Here is a 26,074-nt window from a genome sequence, read left to right on the forward strand (position 1 = left end):
GTGAGGGGTTGCTTTTCCTTTCCTGCTTTGAAGCACGGGATTTCACGTCCTCCTATCTTGCAGTGCTTGAGAAGAAAAATGCCTGGGTGCTTTTTCACCCCCACTTCTTTCATGGGCTGTTTTCTGACTCTGGTAAAAGGAATTTTTAGGGAAATCAGCTGGGCTTGGGGCTAACTTGGGGGTAAGCAGCAGGAAAATAACATATGGTCCTCTGGACTTGTCTACCCAGTGAAGATGCTGCCCTAATCCTACTGCAAGTTGTTGCTCCCGGCTGGTGTGAGTGGAGTTTCCAATACTTTGTTTCCATCACTAGCAGAGTGGGAGACCTCTAGGCGAATTGCTTTACCATAGAGTCTTTTGTCTGCTTTAAAAAAAAAATAAAAAAAATGACTGTTCTTTCATGAAATGTTGACATCTGCAGACAAATAGTGTCCTGCAGCATGTGCCAAATTCCCTCTCTTCATATGTAAACCTTGCTACAAACACCTCCTACCCTGATATTTTTAGTGACAAGTGGAAAATTGCTCTATTAGCAGAACAAGGAGAAGTTAATTCCTTCCAGCACCAGTTGCTGGTTTTTTAAGGCCATGGAAACTTGGAATTGAATATGCAATAACAGGTAGAAAAAGACTGAGTACAATCATGTAAAAGCTGAATTACTCCAAATTGATTTTTGCCTTCCCTCTTGCACTAATTTTGTACCTATTTGATGTTGCAGAACTGTGCTGACTTTGAACGGGAATTAATGTCAAAGATGCCCCTGAAGTCCAAAGCTGGAATTCAGATGAAAGACTTCTACAGTACGTTTTGGTGAGTAGTGATGCTTCCACCTCATCTGGAGGAGCAATGCTTATCCCTCTGAGTCAGTGTTACCCTACTTAACCCTTTCAAATGGTTTCAGGGAGCTTCTTCTGTGCCCTTTTGTGTAGGGGTTACAACACTCTGGACTTGCTGACCTTAAAGTCCCTTTCAATTCTGTGTGTTCAAAGATGTAGAAAACTAGAAGCTGCAGGCCCTGAGTGTGTTCCCTGTGTTGCAGCAGTGGCACAGTAAGAGGCTGTCATGTCTGTGTGTGTTGTTTATTATTGAGTATTACAAGTGAGCGTGTCACTGTTTGGTAGATAACTGTGCGGGCAGTTGTGATTTGAGACTTGCATTTCAGGTAGGTCTCTGAACGTGTCAGATTTAGCACATAAACGTGAAGGCAGGCTTGCAGAAAACTGAATTCTAGCTCTTTTTGGGATATGCCAGGTCCTCAGATTTCTTTGGACTGAATTGTACCCGTATATTTAGTTCATTTTCTATGCTGAACATTAGGACAAAGCTGTGTTATGCACCTGTAGTAGAGCAGGAGGAAAGGAACTGTATCTAAAACATGGTTTGCACAAAGATGCTTTCTTTGAAACAGTGAGCTTTGTGTTGCTGGTCCTTTCCTGCCTCATAACATCAAATATTCATTTTGTGTCTGTATTTTGATTGAGATAATGTGATACAAGAAGACAAGGTGTTGCTTTAAGCCAGCAAAATCACAGAGCTGTCTGAAAGGAGACCGCAGCTACATGGGGCTCTTTCTTCAGAAGAAGCAGTTAGCAGGCACGTTGGTGTAAAGAAGAAGCACTGGAAAAGCAGAGGGTAGCCCAAGAAGAAACACACTTCTTGTGAAAGATGTGATGTTTGGTTTGAAGATGTAAAAATCTCAGTCCTTTTGTACATAGAGAGAGAAAGCAATTTAATCTGCAAAACAACAGACTGCATAATAAACAGATACAGGTACATAATCTATTAACCCAAACTGTTAGCTACTCAGACTGTATGGTAAAAGGTTCTACCTATATTACCTGGAATTATTGCTGATAGAACAAACTGCAGGTAATAAACAGGCACAAGTATAATACACTCACCTCTTTCTTGAGACAGAAGTGTTATTTTTCCCTCCTCCTACTCTTGCCTTGCACTGTGCTACTGCAGCATGGACTGAATTTGATCTTGCTGTCAGCTTAGCCTAGGTCAGTAAAGTCTGAGTGGTTTCCTTATGACAGCTGTCATGTGGCTGATGAGAGTAATTTTGGCAGTTACAAGGCATTCTCTGATTTGAATAGCACCCTTGTTACCAAAACCATTGGTATAACCAAAACGTATCTGTGTGCCAACAAACTGGCTGTATTATCTGCCTCCTTTCAACAACTTCTATCCATGCTGGGATTTTGGTAGTGTGTGTTTTCATCTGGAAGAAGTGATGGAGCAGGAGGACTTGCTGACTGTCTCAGTGCTGAGAGTAAACCAAGGCCTGTGGTGTCTGGGCTGTCAGGCTGGTGCTTTCATGAGACCAGCACTCAAAGGCTCCTGTGCTTTATTTTCCTAATGCATGTTCTTTGTGGCAGCAGGGGTGCTGAGTTCACCTCCTCTGTTTACTGCAGTCTTAGAGTTAATTCTACCTTCACATTCACTGGGGAAACCATAAAAGAGCTGTTAAACAGAGCTAGGCACAGGGGAGGGAACGTCCAGTGACCAGTCATAGTCAGTAGTTATATAAGCTATTTCCCTTGGTAACTTCTTGGCAGCTCAACTAGAAGAACGGAAATGTAAAAAGGCATTTGTCCTGACAGTTTTACAGGCCATGAACTTGTAAGAACATCCCTGTCAGAATCATGTATTTGGCCTTGATCGCAAATAATTACACTGGACAACAGAAGAATGTTTATTAGGGCACATTAAATGAACGACCTGGTCAGGAAACAGCTAACTGCCATTGTCCTGGGAGAGAACGGTTGCTCTGGCAGATGAAAGCTCAGGTTCTGCCTTGGGAAGGATGGATTGGGAAGCTATTTTGTCACCCAAAGCTGTTGATGTTAAGCCACCATAACAGTCTTTCCAGTCTGTCTTTGAGATTGTTTGTGCTGTACATCTATGTAAAAGGAAAGTTTCTTGTATTTAAGGCACTGGACTAAGTGATAGGGTTTAATTCTAGAATTTGACATGCCTATATCATTGCAAAAAGGCTAAGAACCTTAAGCTTTCCATCCTGAAATCCTGCATATGCAAGGTAAGGATAATGTTCCTAAATCTGACTTTTGCATTAATATTTCTTGTTAAACCACAGCTTTGATTCTGAGCTTCCTTGCTGCTACTGTTTTTGCACAGTGGCACAACAGGGCCCTGGGCAAAGGGTCTGGAAGTCTTCTGAGATAAATAGCTTCACCGAGCAGTGTGAAGAAATCCTTAGGGAAGGGAAGAGTTCTGCATTCTATAAAAGCATCAGAACAAACATCAGGGTTCATTTTGCTGAAACAGAATTTGAATAAGTCTGTTTCAGCTCACTGATCAATACAAAATCAACACAGGGATGGAAATGAATCAGTGGCACTCGATAGCAGTGGCCATCACCCATGCTGTTCTCATTCCCGAGCGCTAAAAGGAAAAGTGAACAGACAACAAATCAAACTGAGGGACGGATGTTCCCTGTTGGAGTCATAATCATCAACTGAATTATTTCTGTGTCTCAAAGGAACTTGAAGTTGAGCCTCACTGGAAGTTATAATCATGAAAATCTACAACAAGGCTAGTCTTAGTGCTGAGAGGTATAATCAGCCCTTTATGGATTTTGGCAAAGCTCATCTTCTATCTCTGTTATATAAAGCTCATTATCAAAGGCTGTAATGAAGATTCTTGGTGGTGGTCAAGATGATCTGATTTTTAACTGTTGAGATGCTGTAAGTGTGTAGCAGAAATGCTAAGTCATGTCTTGAAGCAGTGATGGAGCACCTGGTGGGAAGGCAGGGCCAACCCAGGGAGCTCAGGTGCATGCAATGACCTGAATGATGGAAGGGATGGAGCCAGGATCCACCCCTTTCCAGACCTCATTGAAGGGTCGGCAGTGGAGGTGAGGGGATCTTGCTGGAGATCCCTGTGTGCCTGAGGCCTTCTGAAGGTAAGCAGCTTCTTTCCTATGTTTCTGTGCCCATGGCTGTTTCATTTGAGCAAATCCTCTCTTGCTGCTGCCTAGGACCTTGCTGCTCTGCTGTCATTGCTGTGCTTTCCATTGTGTTACAAAGTGTTTTCTTCTCTACTGTGCATGTGGAATTGGCTTTGCCTCAGCTGCCTGTGCCCGCCAGTCTCAAGTACGTGTAACATTACCCATTTGGTTCATGGTTCTGAACTCAAAGCTAGGAAGTTGAAATATAGCAAGAAGTGGATCTGAGGGAACTCTGACTAGGCTCAGGTTTTCTACCAGTCTGACCTTTGCAACTAGATTTCAGTGCTGAGGAACAACACGGAGCCAAAAACGTGCTTTGCACTGGATGCAACTTAATGAATGTCCCATGTGTTCAGTGATTAACAAAGCTACTCTAAACCATTTGATAGTACTTAATTACAAGACAAAACTTCCTTTCTCTGCTCTCACTCTGGAAGCATGTCTGGTTCCATTTGTAACATGCAGGATAAAGTAATACAGCGATGGGTTTATCTGAAATCTTTTGACCTTTGAAGCCCTTCCTGCTCCTGGTTACACAACAGAAAGGTATTCTCATGTGCTTGTGCTCAGTGGACTGTGCTGCAGCAGTGTCTCATTTTTAGGCTCTCCTCTGACACTGGTGTCCTTTTCAGAATGTTTTCTGCTACAGTATCTGCTCTCTGAAGCTGTTTTTTCTCTTCTTGCTACTGTGTGACCTTTCATTGGAGGATGCCCTGATGGCGAGGGCTGTAGTCTGGTCCGGTGTCAGGGGAATCTACAAGCAGCGTTTGCCTCTGTGTAGAAAAAGGACCTGTGTGTTTAGAAGCTGATTTTCACTTACTTATGGACTTGAATGAAACTATTGTAACTCCCATACCTCTGTGTCATTTGGAGCCAGAGCTTCAGAAGTGTAACTGGAATATTTCCTCTGGCTCCTGTGGGGCTCTGGCTGCTGAAGTTGACTCAGGGCGTACTCATTTGTGCCTGGTAGAAAAAAAACTATTTCCAGTGAGGGGATGTTTATTCCAGAAATTGGACAGGTAGTTTAGAGAGTGAAATAGATGTTGCTTATTATTTATTACAGTGACATCCCCAAAGGCCATAACTTGGAGGCAAGCAAGGCATCGCAAATGCAGTCAGTCTGTGGTCCAGGTGATGTCTCTGAGCTCCCCTCCTGCTTTAACCTTCTCAAACTGTTTGATCTGGATGACAAATAATAAGCTCAGGAGAAAAGTACTGTGCAGCTCCATGGTAACTGGTGCTGGTATAAACTTATCAATGAAAACATCAAATGAAATGGTAATTACGAGTGGCTATTTTGTAATGGAATTACAGCTGTTGCAATTGAAATTATTGTTTCCTAGGGAGAAAAAACAACAGTGAGTATGGTACAGACCAGGGTACTTCTTGGGCTCAGAAACATGCTTCTCTCAGTGCTGTGTTTTTGCCCTTTCATGCAAAATCTCTAATAGAAGAATCAAACTGCTATTTCTTTAGCTGCTCCCTTTTGCAATTAGTACTACAGAAGAAGGAGCAACTGAGACATGGTATTTCCAAACTGTTACACATGACTTCATGGAAAATCAGGATTTTTCATGCAAGAAAACCCACTGGCTGAATTTGATTTATATATATATATTAAGAGCAATTCAAACACCTTTAAAACTGATAAAACCTAACTTCATTAGCTTTCAATAAAGCTTCTTGAGCAGTTTGAAGTTGGATGTGCTGAGCTGTCTTCCAGTACTGTGCTTGTTCTACACACATGCATTCCAGTGGTTCAATAGAGTTGCAGCTGATTTACATCAGGGTTACTAAGGACAGTTGAGCTCATGCTTGCTGCATTGCTCAGGAATGTTTTCTTTCCATCCCATTTTCTCTGTAAGAAACACTAATTGAAATTCATGCTCATATGTCTTATGAACTATGAGTCAGAGGAATAAAAGCACTTAATCACTTAATGAAATTATTGCCTCTCCAAGCATGAAAAAGGTGGTGGTGGAGGGGAGGCATAAAATGTTTTGTGTGATCCTCTTCAAAAACAAGTCAGCTTCTTCTTATGTGGTATATACAATTTAGTATGTTCCCTTCTTGTGCGCTGGCTCACAAAGAGAATAATTGCTAATGCAGCTGCTGCTCTCCCTGAGCTGCTCTGTGGCTGTGTGCCACGTGAGGCTGGCACAACCAGCAGGTTGTCCCTCTGAATAGCAGCTGGATGGAGGCTCAGGGGAAGGTGGCCTCTTCTAAGAGGAAATGGTGTTTCTGAGCTGGAAGGGTAGCTTAGGAAGAGGACTTGAATTAAATCACAACATGCCACAGGGGTGATAGTTGGTGCCAGCTTGTAGCTTAGGAGCAGCAAGTGCTCGACTCTTATAGAGGACAGAGTAGCATCTGTTTTCATTGCTGGAGTGCCAGTAAGCAATGTTAGCTTCACCTAGTCCTGCCTTCTGACTAACAGTTTAGAGATGCATCTATTCCCTTTATCAGCTTCCCATGTCAGGCGAGCAGCAAGACCAACCTGAGGGTTTTCTAAGCTACGCAGTGACACCTTTTGCAAATGTGCAGACAACAAACCATGAGTTCTGGCCAGATTCCAGTCTGGCCGAGTCTCCTGTGTGCCTCAAGCTGCCTCTGCTGTGAAACACGCTTTGCTACCAGCCCCAGCCTTCTCTGCTGTGCTCTTTTGCAGGATCTGTGTTCTGTTTAGATGGATGTGTGAACGCTGAGCGAATTGATTCTTGTCAATTATAAAGACTGCAAGGAGCCTGGAGACTCCTTGAGATGAAAAGCACTGGAAAAAAAAAAAAAGTGCAACATTAATTATTTATCTCTCGCTGTCATTATTGTATCGGGTTTAAATTACTACTTCAAAATCATTTCTCATTACATTGTACTGTCATCTCTGTAGATACAGAGAACTTATATACAGCAGATATTGAAGAACACGAGCCACTCTGGATTTATAAGGGAGGAGGCTCTCCTCCCCTCTCTTCTGTTCGTCCTGCTGGCCTACTGGATTAGTTTGGACTAAATTAAACAGGCTCAAAAAGCCAAAAGAAAGAAGGAAATCAATATAGAATAAGAAATTAAAAATCACTTCATTGAATTTATTTTAATCTGCAAAGTTGTAAAGTGCTTAAATTGCAGATCCCACACTCTGAAGAAATCCAAGGGGATTCTCAATATGAATTTTGAATGCAGCGCTCAGGTTTGTGGTTTTAGTGCATAAGAAATGAAGCTGCTTTTGTTCCCAGTGGTCAGCTAACCAGATTTGTACTTGAGGGTGGGTGTACATCATGTATTTTTGCACAGTACCAATGCCTTGGTGACAGAAGCCCCTTAGGTTCTGTGAATATCTCTCCCTCAAAGTAAATAGCTTCTTTTGCTGGACCTGTTTCCCCCCCTTAGATGGTGCATTCTTTCTTCCTGTGTAATACATCACTGAAGCAACTCATTCTGGTGATGAATTACTCGTACATGTTATCAGATAGGCCTGTTCTGATACTCCTGCATCATCCAGAGTATTACACTAATATATCAACAGACTGAACTGTTGCTCCGATTATGTGCCTCGGTCTCGTATATCACAGTGCTCATACACACACGGATTCTGCTGGGACAGTGCTGTGCAAAACCAGCACATAGAGGGATGCCCCACTCGAGTGTGGGCTCTCTAGAAGATGTGTGCAGGCAGGCTGAGGCTTCTGAGAGGGATCAGCCAACAACTTGTGTTTTTAAGGAGACGGAATTGTTTAGGTTATATGACCCAAATATTAATTAACGCCTTTCAAAGACAATATATCTGGGAGGTTTTGACCTTTTATGAAAAGTGCTAATACAGGGCAGCTATTTTTGAAACCCTCCTCCTTTCTGTTGAAAACATGGTGATGCTAACTCTCCAGCATCCTCTAAGTGATAAGAGGGACACATCTGTCTTAAGGAGGCAGGCAGGGCTTGGAAGCAGAGCATGGGATGCATGTTTCTCAGGCTTGCTACATTCAGGAACAGTTTGGGCAGGAAGGGTAGTTTTGTTTCGCTTGTTATAATGGGAAGTCTGTACTGGTGGCAGACTTCCCTGCTAATATTGAAGTGCAGGCTTCTGCCTCAGGCTGATCTATATTTGGATAGTTTGAACTTGTCTTTAAACTTGCAATTCCAAAGGCCTGTACTTTATTTCTAATCCTGCCTGATGCTGTAGTTACTTAACTCAGGTTTTGTTAAGATTATGTTCAATTCCTCTTCCAAAGCCAATCTAAAATAGCCACACCTCACAAGCTTGCAAAATCAGCTTTCAAATTGGCAAGAGCAGGGTTTATTCTCCTTAGGTTCCTGGGACCAAAGCCAGAACTTGCTGAAGTCAGCAAAGGTTGTCCTAGAGGACACTGGGTCAAGTGTCTGGTATGGAACAAAAAACGTGAGGAGCTGGCTTTGCAAACCCTGCCATACAGCTAGTTTTGGTCCCAGGTAGCCTTCCGCTGCCCTGGCATACCTGCTTTGTGATAGAGGTCTAGCTATTCTTGCAACCTCGACCCCTGGTACTTCTCTCTAAACAAGATGCAGCTAGGAAGGCTAAGTTATTTGCATCTTAGATAAGACATTCATGGATTTGTGGATAACTTTAGAGACAGTCATTTTATATTCTGGGCAATCTTCTGCAGCTGTTGAAAACAAATTGCGAAATTAAAAAGCAAGCAATTTGTAAGGGGAAAATAAGTCTGGATTTGAGTAGGAAACTAGAAAGTAAATATGGATTGTGCCACAGCTTCGGGACAGCAACATAATACAATGCTGAGATAAACAGACTGTAAATACGAGACTGATTGGAGCTCAGGTTTGGCCACTTTGTGTTTATGTGGAGATGTTCAGTTCAAAAATGTTACATCCTCTGTGTCTGAGGACAGAGATTAGAGAAGTGTCTGTGGAGGTGCCTGCCCTTATCAGATGACCCAAGCAGAAAAGGAATTTCAAAGCACTGTAGACAAACTGCTCGCGCAAGATATTTTTGCATTTAGTTGTGGTACCTTTCCAGAGATTTTTTTTTCAGTCCAGGCAGACATGAGGTGAACTACTGGAGAGGTAAAATCAAGGACTTTGACAAATTTCAGTTCTTCAGGTGTACTTCTGATCTTAACCTGTCTTTTGGGACAACTTGAGGCAATGCTTTATGGTGCTGAACTAGCAGTTGCATGTGGAAATGTAAAGGTAGAAATGTCAAAGATGTAGCAAGTATTGGTGACCACATTGATCAGCCAGGAAGAGGAAAGGTAAGAGCAGTAGGAGCTGTCATCCCAGCTCAGGCACTGAAAGCCCCACCCGTGTTGCCGTGGTCAGGACTGCTGCCATCTCCTTGCACTGCCTGTCATTCCAGGGCACCTAGATGAAGAGCATCGTAATGAATCAATGCCTTGTGTTTTCTATCTCCAGGTTATTAGTTGTATTTTTAGTACTTATCACTTAAACAACCACCGCACAACAGAACGTGCACTGATCTAAGGATGTACACGTGCCCTGTCCCATGAGGACAGGAGTGTGCTGGGGCTCCTGGTCTGAATAGAAGTGCTGATACCAACAGTGTGAAGCCTCCCGTCCTCTGAAAGGTAGCCCTGATGATTATTACATTTGCTGATGACATGCTTAATGTGCCTGCTCTTACCAATAAACTATCATCAGTCTTGAAAGATGTTAGAGCCAAATATGCCAGGCAGTATGACTTCCGTAATTATCGAGCCACTTTTACTCTTTCTTGATCTGCTCAAAATGCTTAGAAAATAACTGCCTCACTTCAAGGATGTCACCTTTGTCTAAATGTTTTCTTAATACCCAGCACTTGTAGTGCACTTTTCATCTGACACAGCTATAATTTATTTGCTTCATCTGGCTATCTGATGTCTTCAGGCATTTATATTGTGATTCTGTGCTGACTGACCAAGGGCATCGTTATGTAATAAAAACACTGAAAGCATTAAAACATACTGCATAGATTAGCAACGTATATTTTTGCATTGGTGTTTCAGCTTCTACCTAACTTTGTTACTCTCTGACTGGTTTAAATGTCCAAGGCAACCATGTGTTAAGAAACACAGCAGACTTTTCCAACTTCTCCTCTGTGTACATGCAGAAGCCATTCAATGTGCTTTCAAATGAAACCTGTGAGAACATCTTCCTCTTTTCTGACCTTCGTTCATAGTACTACATTTCCACAGGACGAGGATGGAAGTGAATGGTTCCCATTCATTAAACAGGGGAAAAATGTTTGTATTCTTCCTTCTCAGAAGGTAAGCTGCTGAGACAAAAATCTCTTGTGCTGAGGATATGATGCCCAGCAGCCCCAGCTCTCAAGGTGATGCACACCACTCTTGATGTCTTTGTGGTTTAGAAAGGGCATGCCCACTCCAAGGCGTTAACCAGATGGACATGAGCATCTGACATACATGCAAGCTATTTCAGTCCTGCATTCAATCTGCCTGGATTCAGCTGGCATGACAATTTGCTCTGTACTTCATTCTGAACACTCTTTCTCCTCCCACAATTGCTGCCATCTGAAAGAGGACCGACGCGTATCAGTTATGCTCATTAGCTTTGCAAAATGTGACTGTGATTCATAATCATCTGCTGCTTTGAGACAAACAAAAACCAAAAACATGTTTCATCTTCCTTTGCTGGCAGTGGTTGTCTGGGGACTCAGGCTGGAGCCTGGAAAATCAAAGCCTTGTGGTGATGTTAAAGCTGAAGGAAGAAGCAAAATGGATCTGTTTTTCCAGCTATTTGGACTGTGTTAAAGTATTGAACTAAGCTAGAAAACCCATCTTATTTAATGTCACGAGAAATTTCCTGCATGCTAGCTACTTAGTTGTGCATCTGGATCGAATTTGGACACTGGAGATGTTTGCTGTTCTACTGTATGGCATTTGCGCTGGCATCATCTTTAGCATCCTGGTTCTTCCCTCATCCCCCACAAGGGTTGTTCCCGTGCTGGGGAGTGGAAGATGTGGGTACGTTTCTGTATCCTCACAAAGCTGGGAAACAGCCATGTTACTGTACCGGATAGCTGCTGCAAGTCAGCCAGCTGGGGGAGTGCAGAGCTGCTCATACAAGATTTTCAGACTAGCTTGAGTTTTCCCTTTGGTTTTTACTAACAGTATTTTCCTACACTTTTTTTTTCTGAGTTAGAGGACTTTTTTCCCTTCGTTATTTTGAAGTAAATTAGGCCATGCTGTTGGGAGGGGTGGCTCAAACTCTTTGGCAGCTTTTTTTCAGTAATGCAGAATTTGCCTCATGCAGCAGATAGCTGCTCAAAGACCTCTTTTTGCTTGCTGGCTACGCACCCGAAAGCTAAACTCTGCTCATTAACAATTAATGATGCTTAGGCTTCACGCTCCTAATAATGTCATTATTGATTATGTTTTTAACTGGCAAGAGCCAGTTGCCAGGGATAGCATCTGAGTCTGCAGCCGGCGAGCAGCTCAGCACCGGAGGGGTTACTGGTGCAGGAAATGTTAGCTGAGCAGTAGCATGACAAAGGGATCTTCGTTATCTTTCATTGGGAAATACATGAGTCATTAATGAGTTGTGGAGAACTGTAGCTGACATTTTTAATGCAGCTTAAATAGGGCACTGGGAAAGGTATGCTGCTATGTTGCTTTGCCATCCTTAGTGCTATCTCACACAGCAGCCACCAGAAAAACCCAGGAGAGCTATTACCATTTACTGCTTCTCTGATTCCTGGGTCATCCCTCTCCGCAGAACTTTCCCCATGTGTGGAAGTGTGGATGTGCTCCCTGTAGGGCCACTGCTAAGGGACCCGAATGACTGAGGAGTGGCTGACATTAAAAAAAAAAAAATGGCAAAGTCTGATGACCATCCTGCTTTAATCAGTGACAGACTTCCAAAGCTGACTGTCCAAGCTCAGAATGAAGACGGTTTTCTAAAGCCAACCTTCACTTTTGTTTAATCAGAGCAGTATTTTTCATATTGTTAGAGGTAATGGTTTGTGAAGGAGCTTTTTGTGGTAGAGGAGAATACGAGTCCAGAGGAGGATTGTTCCGGTGCTTGAGAGGACAAAGGCAAACTGAGAGGCTATCTGGGACATGCATTTTTATGGAACTTAAACATTTGAGCAGCTGGGTGACAAAAATGCCTGGGGACTTATCTTGCACAGTCTCACTGCATAGTCTGCTTAGCGTCAGCTACCTAAATATTGCTAGTTATTTTACTGAAGTTATCCCTAGAGGGGCTATAATGAGGGAGATTGGGGAGTATATTTTGGAGCCAATTAGCCTTAAAAGTCTATACTTTCTTTTCTGAGAGCAGTCTTCAGGGAGCGAAGTACAACGTTGTCTAATGGGCTGGGTGTCTTCTATTGCCTGCACTCCATCTTCAGGGATGGCAGCTAAACATGAATCCTTGGCATCTCAGATTAGATTTTAAAAGCCTGAGACTCAAGGAATAAGGGGAGAAAAAAAAAAAAGGACTTTCTCAGCTTGTGCTTAGGTGTGCTGCACTTCAGCAGAAGGGAATAATAAGAGCCTTTAGGGAAAAGGAGGCACCCCTATAAGATAAGGATCGTTACTGAAATTAAACCTCTTAAAATAGGTTCTACAGCCCAGGCTCCTCATAGCTTACCTCCTGCATTCATTTGCTCTCCTCACCTCTACTTTTATCTTTAATGACTGCATCTTATGAAGAGGGATTTAGGCACTCACTTAAATGCTTTTCTGAGCTGGGATCCAGGATGGCTGCTAAAGCACTGAATTCTGGATTGGTCTTCAGCATCTATCTGTGTAATGAGCATGAGGCCTTCTTAGCGTGAGGTGTGCTTGGGAAGCAGTTAGTGAACCAGTGAGCTGCACTCAGTGCCAGCTCTGGGGATTAAGCAGACTTAGAGCCACCAGAGTCTGGGAGGGCTGTGGAGACGGCAGAACGCCTCGTGCTGACTCCAGTGGGTACCTTGGGGTGGCTCTGAACTCCTCTCTATCTTCTGAGTTAAAAAACAAACACGCAAAAAACCCTAACTTGTGTTACAACCAAAACGGAAAACTTCTTTTTTCAAATGAATGTTAATGCCTTCTTTTCCTTCTTTTAATAGAGAAGCTGCTCTGTACCAAAGTATTTCACGTGAGAGGCTGTTGCCTAAGCTACTTCGTGTACAAACCTCTTTGCTTGAAGAAAACCTCACCTTGAATGTCCTCTATGAGGAAGAGATCTTTATTTTTCTTGATGTCGCTTTTAGCAAGCTGCCACCGGTGTGGTGCATGTAAGATGCGCACAGAAATGCTCAGAGCGGACTGGCTAAGTTGCTGTAATAGCTTGAATTCCTGGCTCTGCATAGATTTTAAAGAGGCCTATGTGGGAAAAATGGTATTTTCAGCATGTGGGAAATCCTGATGTTTGGGAAATGCGATTTCTGAAACAGTGTAGAGAATGGAAATTTGAATTCTTCTGCCAGAGACTGAGTTGATGCGAAAAGGCACTATGAGCCATCGAAGACTACTTTATGCTTCTGAAACATCACAAAAGTAGTTTAACATATGTAAAAATGCATGAATTATTTATTTTAATTAATGAAACGAATCAAGGTATTTGAATACAATCTCTTGACGTTTTTCCATTTCAATTTCTGTGAAAGACCTGAGTGTCAAACCATATTTGTCATGAAAAAGTTTTAAAATTTTCCCCCGGTGATTTGTCATCAAATGAAATGCACCATGAGTGTGTCGAGGCTGGAACGGTCTCTTTTCCAGGAAGTTAATCCACCTCTGCACAGCTCCTCAGAAATCCTCCAGGCTCGCTTTAAGACGCAGAGTGCTGTCAGCCCGTGGCTGTGTGGCTGGGCTGGGTTGACATGGACGATCCTGAAAGCGTGGAGCGGGGCAAGCAGCCTAGACCAGCCTTGCTGTGCTGCTGGGAGCTGCCTGCTGCTGCCCCTGCTGCCACTCGTGGGCCTGCAGACCAGGTGCCCGGCTGGCAACGCTGCTCTGGGTTTGTGCGGATCCTAGTGGCACTCCTGATCTACGGGACCAATTTGCTGCCAGTTCTGTTTTGCTTCAAGGCTTTAGTTCTGCCTGTGGTTTCCATGGTCTTCGGTCATTCTCGTGCAGCTCTACAGCAGCCAGAGCTGCTTTCTCTGTTTCGTGCATCCTTCTACAACAGTCCTGGAGAGGAGGGAGATTACGCTCATGTTACAGGAAAAAAAATACCGAGGCACAGCAGGGCTTCATCCTAAAAATGTCAACCACAAGAACAGAATAATTCTGCTGTTAAGATGAATCCTGGCTCAAAGCTGGCAGCTGAAAACTTGAGCTAGGTTGTAGCTTGCTTTTAGGATACATTTAATACCATTCTGACGGCACAAAGTGACTATATGAGGCCCACCTTGACATCTCATCAGTACAGCTGTACTTAAAAGCATGGTGTAGAGCCACAGTGAAAAACCTCCTGCTGGCTGGTGGGCCTGCAGTTCTGTTTTCTTCAGGAAACTGACTGTGCACTGGCAGGCTTGGGTAAACTATCCTCTCACCTTGTCTATCCTTCTATATCCCGAGGAGGATTGTGTGGAAGGGATGTTGGTCTGCATATGTCATTTTTTGCATTGTCCCTTTGCACTTTAACTTGCACGTCTAATATCTTATTGCTACCCGGGTGCTTTTCTCTCCGTGTGCACACCTGGCTGCCTTGCTGCTGGATCCTCTCCCATGCTCCCCCCAGGAGGCACTGCACGTGTCACAGGCGATGCAGGGAGCTGACAAGCTGCAGGCAGCTGGGGGCTGAGATCCCAGCCTTCCCCTGAGTTTCAATCAATGCTCCGAGATTCAGCTGATGTTTGGATGGCATAAGTGTTTGTGTCAAAGGTTGAGGAGCACGGAGCAAACCAAATCTAATCCTGAGCCGTGGCTGTTCTTTTTTCATCTTCTACCTGCTGAAATCTGATTTGGCACCTTGGCAGCAGAGCGAGTGTTTCGCTTTTTTAATAGCAGGAAGAGAAGCCTCTCTTCCTTGGCAAATTCAAGCTGGGGTTTGTCTCTCAGTTAACTAAGGAGAGGGGTTTATTTGCTGCTGCTTTTCAGTGTAGTCTGCTGTTCTGTAAACTAAGTAGGGAAGCTAATTAGGAAACAATGGAAGAAAAGAAGAAGTTCTTATAATTATTCAGTACTGAGCTGAGTACTGATTCAGTATCATGCAGCCCTTGTTATCGCGGGCTAGTACAGCATAGGAAGCGAACAAAGGTTTTCTTGAGTGTCTGAATGTTGTAGATTAAACCAGAAAGGCAGTGTGTGCACACCAGGCACAGCTGTGGAAAGCAGAGTTATCCCTTCCTGTGGGACTTAGCTGATTAAAGAGCATCGTGTTGGCAGAGCATAATTCCTTATCGCCAACTTGTGAGGACCTGGTGTTCCTGACTATCCCCGTAATCCAGTTGTTGCTGTGAAAAACAACACAAGTCTCTCCAGAAGCTTCTGAGTCTCAGTGAAACAGTTGAGTGAAATGGCAGATAATTTTAGCCTGAGTTGAGCATGACTTCCAGCATCCCTTCGAGGTTTTAGTTCTGTGCAGGATTTGCGGGGCTGCAGCATGGCTTTTCGAATGCCACCTGTTATTTGGGCTGGTGGTAAATCTAAAAGTAAAAGACCTCTATGAATTCTTCTGAGGCTTCTCTGCTGGGGAAGTGTGGCCACTGCCCACAAGCAGGGCTCTCCTTCATTCACATAGAACAGGTATTTCTTCCTTTTGTGTGTTTGCCTCGCTTCCTAGCATGGGGAGAGAGCAACCTCAGCTCCCACACTTCCCTTCCCTTCACGCAGAATCAGGTACTTGGTAGGAATAAGTAATGTTTTTGATTAAAAATAATAAAGAAGCTGCTTGGTGACATCCAAGCCAAAACAAGGCCATCTGTTCCTGAAGCGCATGTGGGTTTGTGTTCAGCGTACTCATTAATCAAAGCCAAACATTTTGGAAAACTTTCCCATCCTTCCCCTTAGAGTGACCTTCCAAATAACTTCACAGCAGTGGTTTTCCACCTTTCCATTAAGAAACATGGAAAACATAGGAAAAAAATATATATATTTTTTAGGAAGCACCTCATTTCATTAAAGTTCCATTACTTGGTTTTTGATGTGCTCAAAGTTACAGGTTTTGCTCAGTCACAAAGCAGCCTGGTCTGTGAGCTGTCTGGAGCAGTGCACCACAGCTGGGGGGGGTTTGCTGACACCAGGATTCTCAGTACAAACACTAGCTAACTTAGACTTCTATTACTTTGTATTTCATCTGTTTGTCTAAAATAGTTTTACTCGCAGGGAAAAGCGTGAATTAGCTGTGCTTTAAAACTAAATGATGAGATGGAAGGCTGAGGAGATGCACCAATTTAACTTTTCCTTGGTCCTCACGGAGCCCTACTTTGCTTGCTGGCCTGTCATGGTCTCAGCTTTCCCATCTGTTAAATGATGGCTATAATTAGTCTGTCTTTCACAACTTTTCATATTTTGGCACTTTTGATACTTATCTTGCTGTATTTTGATTCCTGGGGAATATATGTGAGAACAAAACAAATAAGCCATTATCATTTCTGTACCTTTCTTCCTTCTGGCTCTTCCTTTTTCCTCTTGCTCTCCTGTGTTGCCCTGCTGAACCTGAGGGCCTTAGCTCCTATTGCTGTTAAGTTGCTGTGAAATGACCTTGAATGATGAATATTTAATTTGAAAGCCTTACTAAGAACTGCTGCTTGCCATGGTTACCTCATGATTGGTTGCATATGCAAATAGGCTCTTGGAAGTAACATTAGGGAGGATGTATTATCTCAGCTGTAAAATCTCTAGGATTTAAGCACAGAAGCAGTACACAGAGGCGAGCTATGCAGTTCCCTGCTCAGCTGCTGGGTAAGGGCAAGAAGCAGGGTGTTGGTGGGACTTGTGTGCCATGTGTTTGATGTGGATCATCAGCAGAAACCTGTCTTACGAACAGAAGCAAGTTTCTCTTTAGCAACCTGAAGGAAATGGATAAAGGGAGGGAAGAGCTGCATTGTAGATGAAGTTCTTATTCCCCTGATATCAACCTGGGGGAACAGCAGCCCTAGGGCACCATGTGGCCAGATGCAATCAGCTTTCTGGGGGGTTGCTCTATGGAGAGATGTGTGACAGTAGAAGAAATAATTTGTGTGCAGTAAGAGTATCACTATTCCCCTGCATCATATGACCACTGTAATTTTTAAGGATTAATTTCACAACCCACCAACTCAGCACCCCAAATCCAGGAGGTGGCTTTCGGTATCTTGAATGCTTAAAGAGAAGACTACAGAAGCATCTCTTCTCCTTGCACTCATGTCCTTCAGATCTCACTTCTCAGTTGCTCAGGAGGTTCTGGATGGTAAATCAGTGACACAGGCACTCTGTAGAGACTCCTTTCTGCCCGGCCTCTACGAAGGAGCTGCAGTGATTCATGTCCCCAGTGCTTTTCCTCCCGGACCTTTACACAACTGTAATCCAGCGACGTGTCAGTCTGGCTGGAGCCAGAGCCCTGTAAGAGAGCTGACCCTGTCGTCTGCATTGAAAATATACGACCGATTACAGTCGTACGGCTGCCTCCGAGGGCTCTAGCTGTAAAATACTGCCTAAGGGACTGAAAATGGAACAGAGATGATGAACGTGTAATTGCAGAATTGCAATACTTCCCAGTCCCAAAGTAGCATTTCACAGCTATTACTGCAAATGAGAGAGAGCATTTACTTTACTATTCATGTTTCTATCTCTTAGAGTGATTTTTATTTATTTTTATTTTGAAATGGGCCTGTGTTCTTAGATCTAAAAATGAAACACCATATGGTTTCAGGGGAAAATTGAGAGTAAGCTCCTGTTCTTGCTTTACAGAGGGGATGAAAGGTTTCCTTAATCTAGTAAAGAAAGGCATAAAAAGAACCAGTGGAATAAGCCAAAGTAAGATGGATGCAAATTAGGTGCAACGGTGTGGTTGGTTGCCAGTGGAACAACTACCAGGGGAAGTGCTATCTTCAAAACAAGACAGGGCTCCTCTTGGAAGATACATTTTAGTCGAAATTGGGTTTGTTCCAGGAGTAAATGAATAAAACACGGTGGCTTCTGTTAAATGTGGGAGATCAAACCGAAGTGTTTGTTTCTCCTGGTGTTATGGTCTCTAAGGAAGCTTTTGTTTTTCTGATTACCTGTTGTCAGTCCTCCCTTGGATGAACTACTGCATAGATCTGAAGTCTTGTCTTAACTAAAGAGAAGGTGGTTTTCCTAAGTTGTTTTATATCTTATTGACGTTCACTTAACAGAAATGCTTAAACAGCCTTTTTACTTAAACAGCTGAAACGTCAAAACAACAAAAAAAAACTCAAGCAACCATTAAGACACTGTTAAAACATGGCCTTGTTAATAACTGGGAGAAAAGAAAGCGGGGTGGTGTAAGTTCAGCATTCAGTGTTGGTGAAAAGAGCCCCAGTGTGCTGAATGAAGAAATGCTTTCACATTGCTGCTTTTTTTTTGCCACATTCATAGAGACAGGATTCTACATAAGGACAGGAAGATACGAAAGATGTTAGAACTCTTGATTGCTCTTAGTGGGAACTGCTAAATAGCGGGAGGTTGCTAGACTTGGGTTGCTCATGCGGAACAGAAATTACGTTGCCCAGAGCAGCTGTGTCTCCTTACCTGGAGGAAGGGAAAAGTCTTCTGGGGGATGTCCTGTCTGGGTGGGGTGACCTCCTGAGGTCCCTTCCGACTCCACCAGCTGGTTGTGCTGTTCTTCCCAGAGCACAGCGTGCTCCTAGGATTCAAGCACAAAGGTGGACACGTGAGCGGAACACTGCTGCCACTCCTCTCTGTCATCAGCTACAAAAACGTAATGTGGACAGGACAAATTATCTAACCTCTGCGTGACACGGAGAGTGAGCTGCGGGGAGATAGATGGGTGCAGATATGAAGCATGAGAAATGTCAGTCAGTGGGTTTAAAAAGAGTAAAAGAGTCCCCAGAGAGAGCCTTTTTGTAACAAACTTATATGATCTGACAGTCACACACTCCAAAATTGAATTAATAAATCATTCACAGTGCTGGTTGGAATAGTTAATACATGTTTTGTGCCCCAGCAGAGAGGAAAATGGCCTGCTTTCCTCGCTTTATGACATATTAGGCCTAAATAGAACTAATGATAAGGCTTTCTTACTTTATTTACTGTAGAGAAGAGCTGTTTCCAAGGGAAATGCAAAGGGGGAGGAGAGGGATGAGCTATGAATAGATTACTTTCCTAATATAGGATTTTAATAACACGCAGCTATTGTATTCATTGCTATGTATACTGTAAGTGTGGGATTCGCAGGGGAAGATGAGTTCACATGTGGCGAGCGGGTGACAAAATGCAGCTGCTGCAGATGAGTTGTCACAGGAGTAATGTTTGCTGGAACTCACGACCTGTGCACCCGTGTCTTACGGAAACAAAATGAGTAGAACTCCACAGCTCAACACAGACGTCAGCGATACAAAATGCTACGAATTAGCTCTGAGTCTGGACATCTGAAAAGAAATTACAGCTCTAGAGAAGTAAAAGATCAGGTTTGGGTGATAGGAAGGGCCATGCAGTAAGACTACATGGCATGGTGTTGTCAGCGAGCTCATTTTCTTTTTTTTCAGGGGAACAGCTTAAATTTTTGGAATTCTGTTGAAATATTTCTTTGGCATTCGCTGAAGAGCACTGTGTTCCCAGAAGCCAGCTGTATAGGATGCTTCCCTGGAAAACAGGCAAAACTGTCACAAGAAAAATAACCTCGTCTCGGCCCTTGCAGCAATTTTTTGTCTCCCAGACCCATGCGCTCACCAAAGGAAATCATTTGTTCCTCTAATTGTCTCAATACTTTTGTCCATGCAAGGAGATTATAGAGCAGAGGACAGTACGGCTAATTAAACAGGGAAAGATGGAAGTAAATAGATAAATCAGGTTTTCCCCTTGTTGCTGTTGAAGTTAATTATTGAAATGTTAAGTGTATCAGACCCAGGGAATAATTAAACCAAACTGTAAATTAAACATCCCTTTGACGTAAGATATTGGAAAAGAACCTGTTTGTTCCATCCCTCTGACACCACAGTGCAGCCCTTCTCTTTCTGATGTGAGAAGAAAACTTTCCCTTGCACCTGGAATATTGAATATTGCCTCAGCAGCAGCTTGCATCTTCTGCCTCTTCACTTGACATGCTTTTTATTTTTATTTTTGAAAAAAAAATACTGAGCTTGAAAAACTTTTTAAAAAGGATCTTGAAAGTTGTCTGGGAGATGTTTACCAGAGTGAATGTCAGATTTCCTTGCTAACAGGAGCAGGGAGGGTGTGTTAGGAGATGGAATGTGCTACGCTTGTCATGTTCCTTACATCCACCCTAAGCATCTGTCAGTGGTTGCTGGTAGAGAATGCAGAGCTAGAGGGGCTGGCTGGGCTCAATAGGAGTTCTTTCCAAGAACACAGCATCAGCAGGAAAGTCATGCAACCCTTCCTGGGCAGAATTTGCCTCTGTCTGAAGGGGTTCATTACGCTTTCATGATGCACACTGGGCGATAGCAGGACATAAAAACCATGCTCCTTCTTTTCAAGGTGCTGCTTGATGCCTCCCTCTGACTTTTCCTTCTATCAGTTCTGCGCAGGGAGTTGCAAGCAAAGTGTTGTATTGCTTGTACCATTTATTTCATATTTGTTGCAGCCCTCAGATACGGTGCTTGGCACTCAGCAATGTGCTGGATGCCAGAGGTAACTGGAAACAGGTACGTAATCTGTTCGCCCCTGTAGCAAGTTCCTAAGCGTTTTCCTTAAGAATTCTAACTCTCACCATCTTATAGGAACTCTGTCCGTTTTGTGGACCCAGCTGCATTAGATACCTTATGTTGGTCCATTATGAATTCAGTCTCTAAACGTTTGTTATCCAGCAAGCGTTTCGTGGAGCGGCATGGCTAAAGCGCTGCTGTGACACATTAGGTTAGGAGGTGAGGGATGATTTATGTAAGGTACACACCGGAGGGCTTCCTGAGGAATCTTCTTTTCTCAGGTGAGGTATTTCAGGGCAGCATGATCCTGTCTTCTGCAGATCACAGCCTGAGATGTTGAAGTATTCTGCAGTATTGCGCTGGGCTAGAAGCTGCGGTACAAAGGAGGGAGCAGTGTTCCTTGCAGCCTTCCTTGTTAGGCTGCCCGTAACCTGAAGCAAAGGAGGCAAGTGGGCATAAAGGTGCTGCAGTCGTGAGATCATGAGTCAGAGCCTTTGGGTTAAGCTCTGCTCTGTGTCAAGTGGGAAAAATAAGGTAATGAAAGAGGGGGTAAGCTCTCAGATGTTAGCTGTTGTTTTCTGTAAACTTGCTGCAGAAAACGAACCTCTTCCTAATGATGCCATTTAGCCTTCAGTGGCTTTGAGAACAGAGAGCACAATACAAATTGGAAGCAGAGAAACTGATAAATGTGGACTTTTTGCAGTATTTGGATTCATTGTTTTCTCTACTTACTAGCAATAGAGAAGTTTCGATATATTCAGGATGCTGCTCTGTTCAAACTGCTGTGGGGAAAGCAAGAGCAGTCAAAGATTAGAAGTATATAGAGGGGTCACGACTTCTTATTAACCTTTCCATTCCATTTACTTGATAAGAAATTACTCTTATTTCAATGGCAACAGTGTTACTTATTTACAACACAGAACTACACCTAAGAGTTAAACCTGATTTTCAAGCGCTTTTTGGTTTTCACAAATGTCTTGCTGTGCATAAAATCCACCCCTCTAAATAGCATACATCAGCATGGGCACAATGACTCGATCCAAGGCAGGATCTGGCCCCTTCCATTTAGCAAGGCTGTGGGAGTCTAAAGCAGCTGCATGCGCTAAGTGGCCCGGCAGCACAATGCTATCGAGTGGACCCTGGTGTGTCAGCGAGCTGGAACGGCCTTAATACGGTCACAGTAATTCTCTCTGTAATTTGATTCTTAACATGTTAAAGCCACAATTGGAAAGAAAAGGGCAGAAAGTTATTTTGCGTAGAGAAAAAATAATGATTTTTGAAGCAAGCCGTCTTTTTCTTCACGCTCTACATTTTTATCAAGGTAAATTAATGAAAAATTCATCCAGTGCCACCCTGGACACGAACTCATCCTACAGCAATTCATTCAACCTTTAATCCGACTTAAAAGAAAGTAATTGTCAGATTAATCCATCCTTTAGAGATGTTATTTTGGATCAATTTTTGCTCTCAAGGAGCCAAACCACTGAGAAACTGCAGTTCCTCAAGGGTTACCTTCTCATTTAAGAGCTATAATGGAAAGGTAAAGCAGTTTATTTAGGCCTAAATATTTTGTTTAAAGCGGAGAGTCCTCGTGTACTCAAATATATCAAAGTGAAACTGGTTTAATTTTTTGTTATCTGAAAGGGATAACTGAGGTCTTCCTCTACCTCAAACAAATGAGACTGCAAGAAGTGCCCTATTCTGGATGTCGTGGGCAGTAAGGGCAACAAGGAGGCTGACCTGAAGTCCTCAGCTGATACAAGAATCCCATTCATCTCTGAGAAATCTTATCCTTAATCTAGCGTACAGCCTAAATCAGAGATGTGCTGTTAGCCTGCTTCCTTCGAATCAACGCGCATCGAGGGGCATGGAAAGTAGAAATTTTGAACTCTTTTTCCAAGAGAGTGTCTTGCCAGCTAATCAAAGCTGGGCCCTCCAGCCACCATCTATGAAGGATCCCTAAACAACATCGAAGCTGTAATGCTGAATGTTTGCTTCTGAAAAGACTGGCACTGCAACTAGAAAGGGTTTTCTTTTGGAATTATATGAAAGGAAAATCTCTCAGAAGTATATAAGAGGTAGAAAAGCTATGATGTGTGCATTAAATAGTTTTATTGGCATTGCAAGGAGAAGGTTCAAAAATCATAGAATCAAATGATGTGCCCTTTTCTTTCATGTGTCCTTTTCTTCCATGGGTCAATAGAGTTCATTGGTGGCTGAATCCAGGAAAGATGTGTTATGCTGGTGCATAATAAGTGCAGCTGTAATGTAGAGGGGCTAGATTGTTAGTTTAGTGTGATGTCTACAGCAGTTATGCATATTTTTTTCTGAAAGATGGAGTCCAATTTAGACAGGAGGAGGAGGGGATTTGGAGAAGTTCTCTGAGCACAGGAAAATTGATGTCCTTAGTTCTATGAAGTCATCAATTCCCCTGCGACTGTGCACAGCTCCACTGTAAATCTTCTCAGTCTACAGTGAGATCATTCTCCAATCAACTTCAACTGAACGATCAACTTTGAATAAAACTGCTTTAATTCTGTGGCTGTTAAAAAATAGACAATGGTTCCATTTTGGATCTGTAATTTGCACCATTTGAATAGAAAGGTAAAATGCTTGCATTCATTAATTTAACTGTGGTGGCTATAATGACACCTTAGGTAATAGCAGGAAGATGTCTCTTTCCTGACATTATTTCTTGTTATTACTACTTACTGATAACAGTGCCTGAATTTTAATGAACAAAGGTTGTCCATGTCCGTTAAATTCTGAGCAATCTGCTTTTGGAATGACTTCAGTCTCTATTTAAACTTCAGCTGATAAAAGCTTTGCTGTCATAGTTCCAGTTCCTCCCTGCAGTTAGCTTTGCTAGCTGAAAGGCTGCCAATTATGCACATGGGGCAGAAGGAATTCCATGAAGGTAGAGACTTTATAAAAGTTTAACTTCTAAAGTCTGATGGTTTGAGGCTTTGGTAGAGCAGGGACTTAGTTATGTGAATGCCACGTGCATTCATTACGAAACCAAACATTGTTTTGAAAACGTCTCTCTCTATTAAATGGATCTGGTGTAAGTCCTATGGTTGGTTGAAGTCAGCAGTGCTTTGGATTTCCATTCCCATTGCCCTGAGGAAGTAACAAGGCTCTGAGAGGAGTATGGCTAGCGAGCAGAATGGTTTAATGCTGCTGATGCCATCGTTAATCCAATGGCCTTTTCCAGTGTTTTGTGACACTTGCATATGGTAATGTCGAAATAACCTTGTTAAAGAGCTGAGCTTAATCCGACCTTCAAAGCACTTGGGCTCTTCTATTTAATGAAGTATGATTCATCATTACATCTGTCATCTGGAGCTCTGCAAATCAGTATGAATGGCTTGCAATGATGATATAACTTTGAGAAGAAACCCAGGGCCACATCGTTGCTCGATGTGTGAATACGCAAAGCTTCTCTGATGTGAGGGAAGCCTGAGGATTTGCAGCAGCTGAGCATCTAGCTTCGTGGTCTGGCTTTACTCAGCTAAAAGGCAGCTGCTTAGAATTTCCATTCTGGTGTTGATAGAAAATACATAAACTTAGAGATTACCTACCTTGTTTTCTGGATATAATGTTTCAAACAAATATGGCAAACTTGTCTATTCTCTGCACTTTCCAAACAGCTTTTGAGTATGGGTGTGACTACTCAAAAGCATTCAACATCATGGCCAACATGACTATCTCTGTGTGCTTCTGGGAATTCAGACTACCTCATTTTATGAATTGCAGACCTCTGTCAGCAGCAGCAGACTGGCTCGAAGACCTACAGGACAAAGAATGGCTTTGCTAATTAAGCCTACTGTATGCTCACAGAAGAGACCATGCTGGGACAGAGGACGGCGGAAGACAACTGGAAAGGTAAGGTTACAAGTTCCTTGGTGTTGAGTTTAGCTCAGTGAGAGGAAACTGAGTGATCCTTGAAGCCTTCAGTATATGCTGAAAGCGGTGATTTTTTTTTTTTTTATTTTGGGAATGTGTATATGTAGATATGATGCCACAACATCCTAAACTTCGCACTTACTGAAACAGCCCACTGGGTGTTAGGATGTTTTACCTCCCTTATTGAGCACGTAATCCATTTGCCTTGAAATCAGATGTGTCCAGGCCATTCAAGCATCTATGTACTTAACCTCTGAAATATTTATCACCAAGTAACAGGTATGTTTCTTTGCATTGAACTGATCATCTCCTGATTGATTCCCTTTAATTTGCTACTTAATGAAGATAATAGACTCTGAATTAATACTTCTGCCATTGGTTTTTGTAAGCATTTTACTTGAGGAAAAACAGCTAGTTTGGCTTTAGGAGGCTGCAATGAGAAGAACAACCCATTTGAAAAGAAAGTTCTGGGACTGTATGGAACGCAAAACTGTTTTGGCATGCAGAAAAAAATATTCTTGATTGACTCATATTACTTCTCTCAGTGCTGCTGCCTAGAAAGGTGTTTTATCTCTTTAGAATTAAATCAGTACCTCCAGCTGCACAAAGTTTGGTCTCCAAAAGAATTAAGCATCTCTAAAAGGAGGCTTTTGCTGTAGAAGCAGTGCAGTAATAACGTTTGTCCATGTATTTTGAATTCTGCTTCGTTTATCAATAGCTTTGGTGATACTAGGAGCAATATAAGAGTTGAAATATGGGACACATTTTGAAAAGCAGACACTTTTTTCTAGTCTGTTACAGTCACGTCTCCTTTAAGTCATTCTCAGTGACTGCATTGAGACAGACTTGTGTTTATTACTCATGCTCTGACCTCAAGCGAAGGTTGAAAACCAGAACTGAACTTGTGAGGTAGGTATGTTTCAGAAAATACTTAATCTATCAGCATTCTGGTCTTATCTGACATACTGCAGTTATTGCTGCCAGTTTTCACTGGCTGCACGAACAGTCACCTTTAGTTAATGCCTGTGTATCTAATGATTTCACACATTAATTGCACTTCTTAATTTGCTTATTAAGATCCTCTGGTTTTGTATTTTGTGGAAAGGTGCCTAGCAGTGTACTTCTTGTTTTTAATGCTACTCATTATTGTGTATGGTTTTTTAATGCTTGCTGTTCGTCTATTTAAAACAAAGCCAAAATATTCTTGATCTAACATAAGCAGATGTAGCTTAATACGGTCTTCTGACACCCTTGCAGTCAGGTGAGTGCTATTACACAACCACCTTGATGAAGATCTTAATTAACCTTGTAGAGCAAATACTAAGTTTCCATTGCAGAATACCGCATGATCTTTATTCAAAGGGCTTTGCTAGTAGCCAGCCAGCGTGCTTAATGTGCTTAAACAAAATAATAACAAATGATTTGCACTTGGATGTGTGTGCCAAAATGTCACTACCGTCCAGACA

At 42.7% G+C, this 26,074-nt stretch overlaps 1 protein-coding gene across 4 annotated transcripts in view; it reads left to right on the forward strand.

Annotated features, from left to right (window-relative positions):
• Positions 1–26,074, forward strand: part of UNC5D (unc-5 netrin receptor D) — a 261,651-nt gene that overhangs the window by 9,777 nt on the left and 225,800 nt on the right. For all 4 annotated transcript variants that reach the window (XM_021374802.1, XM_021374801.1, XM_021374803.1 and 1 more), the window contains 2 exons: positions 719–810; positions 24,459–24,587. The gene's annotated coding sequence lies outside the window, so the exon portion shown is untranslated. The remainder of the gene's footprint in view (positions 1–718; positions 811–24,458; positions 24,588–26,074) is intronic.

This window comes from Numida meleagris, chromosome 21, assembly GCF_002078875.1.
Source record: "Numida meleagris isolate 19003 breed g44 Domestic line chromosome 21, NumMel1.0, whole genome shotgun sequence".
NCBI classification, from domain to species: domain Eukaryota; kingdom Metazoa; phylum Chordata; class Aves; order Galliformes; family Numididae; genus Numida; species Numida meleagris.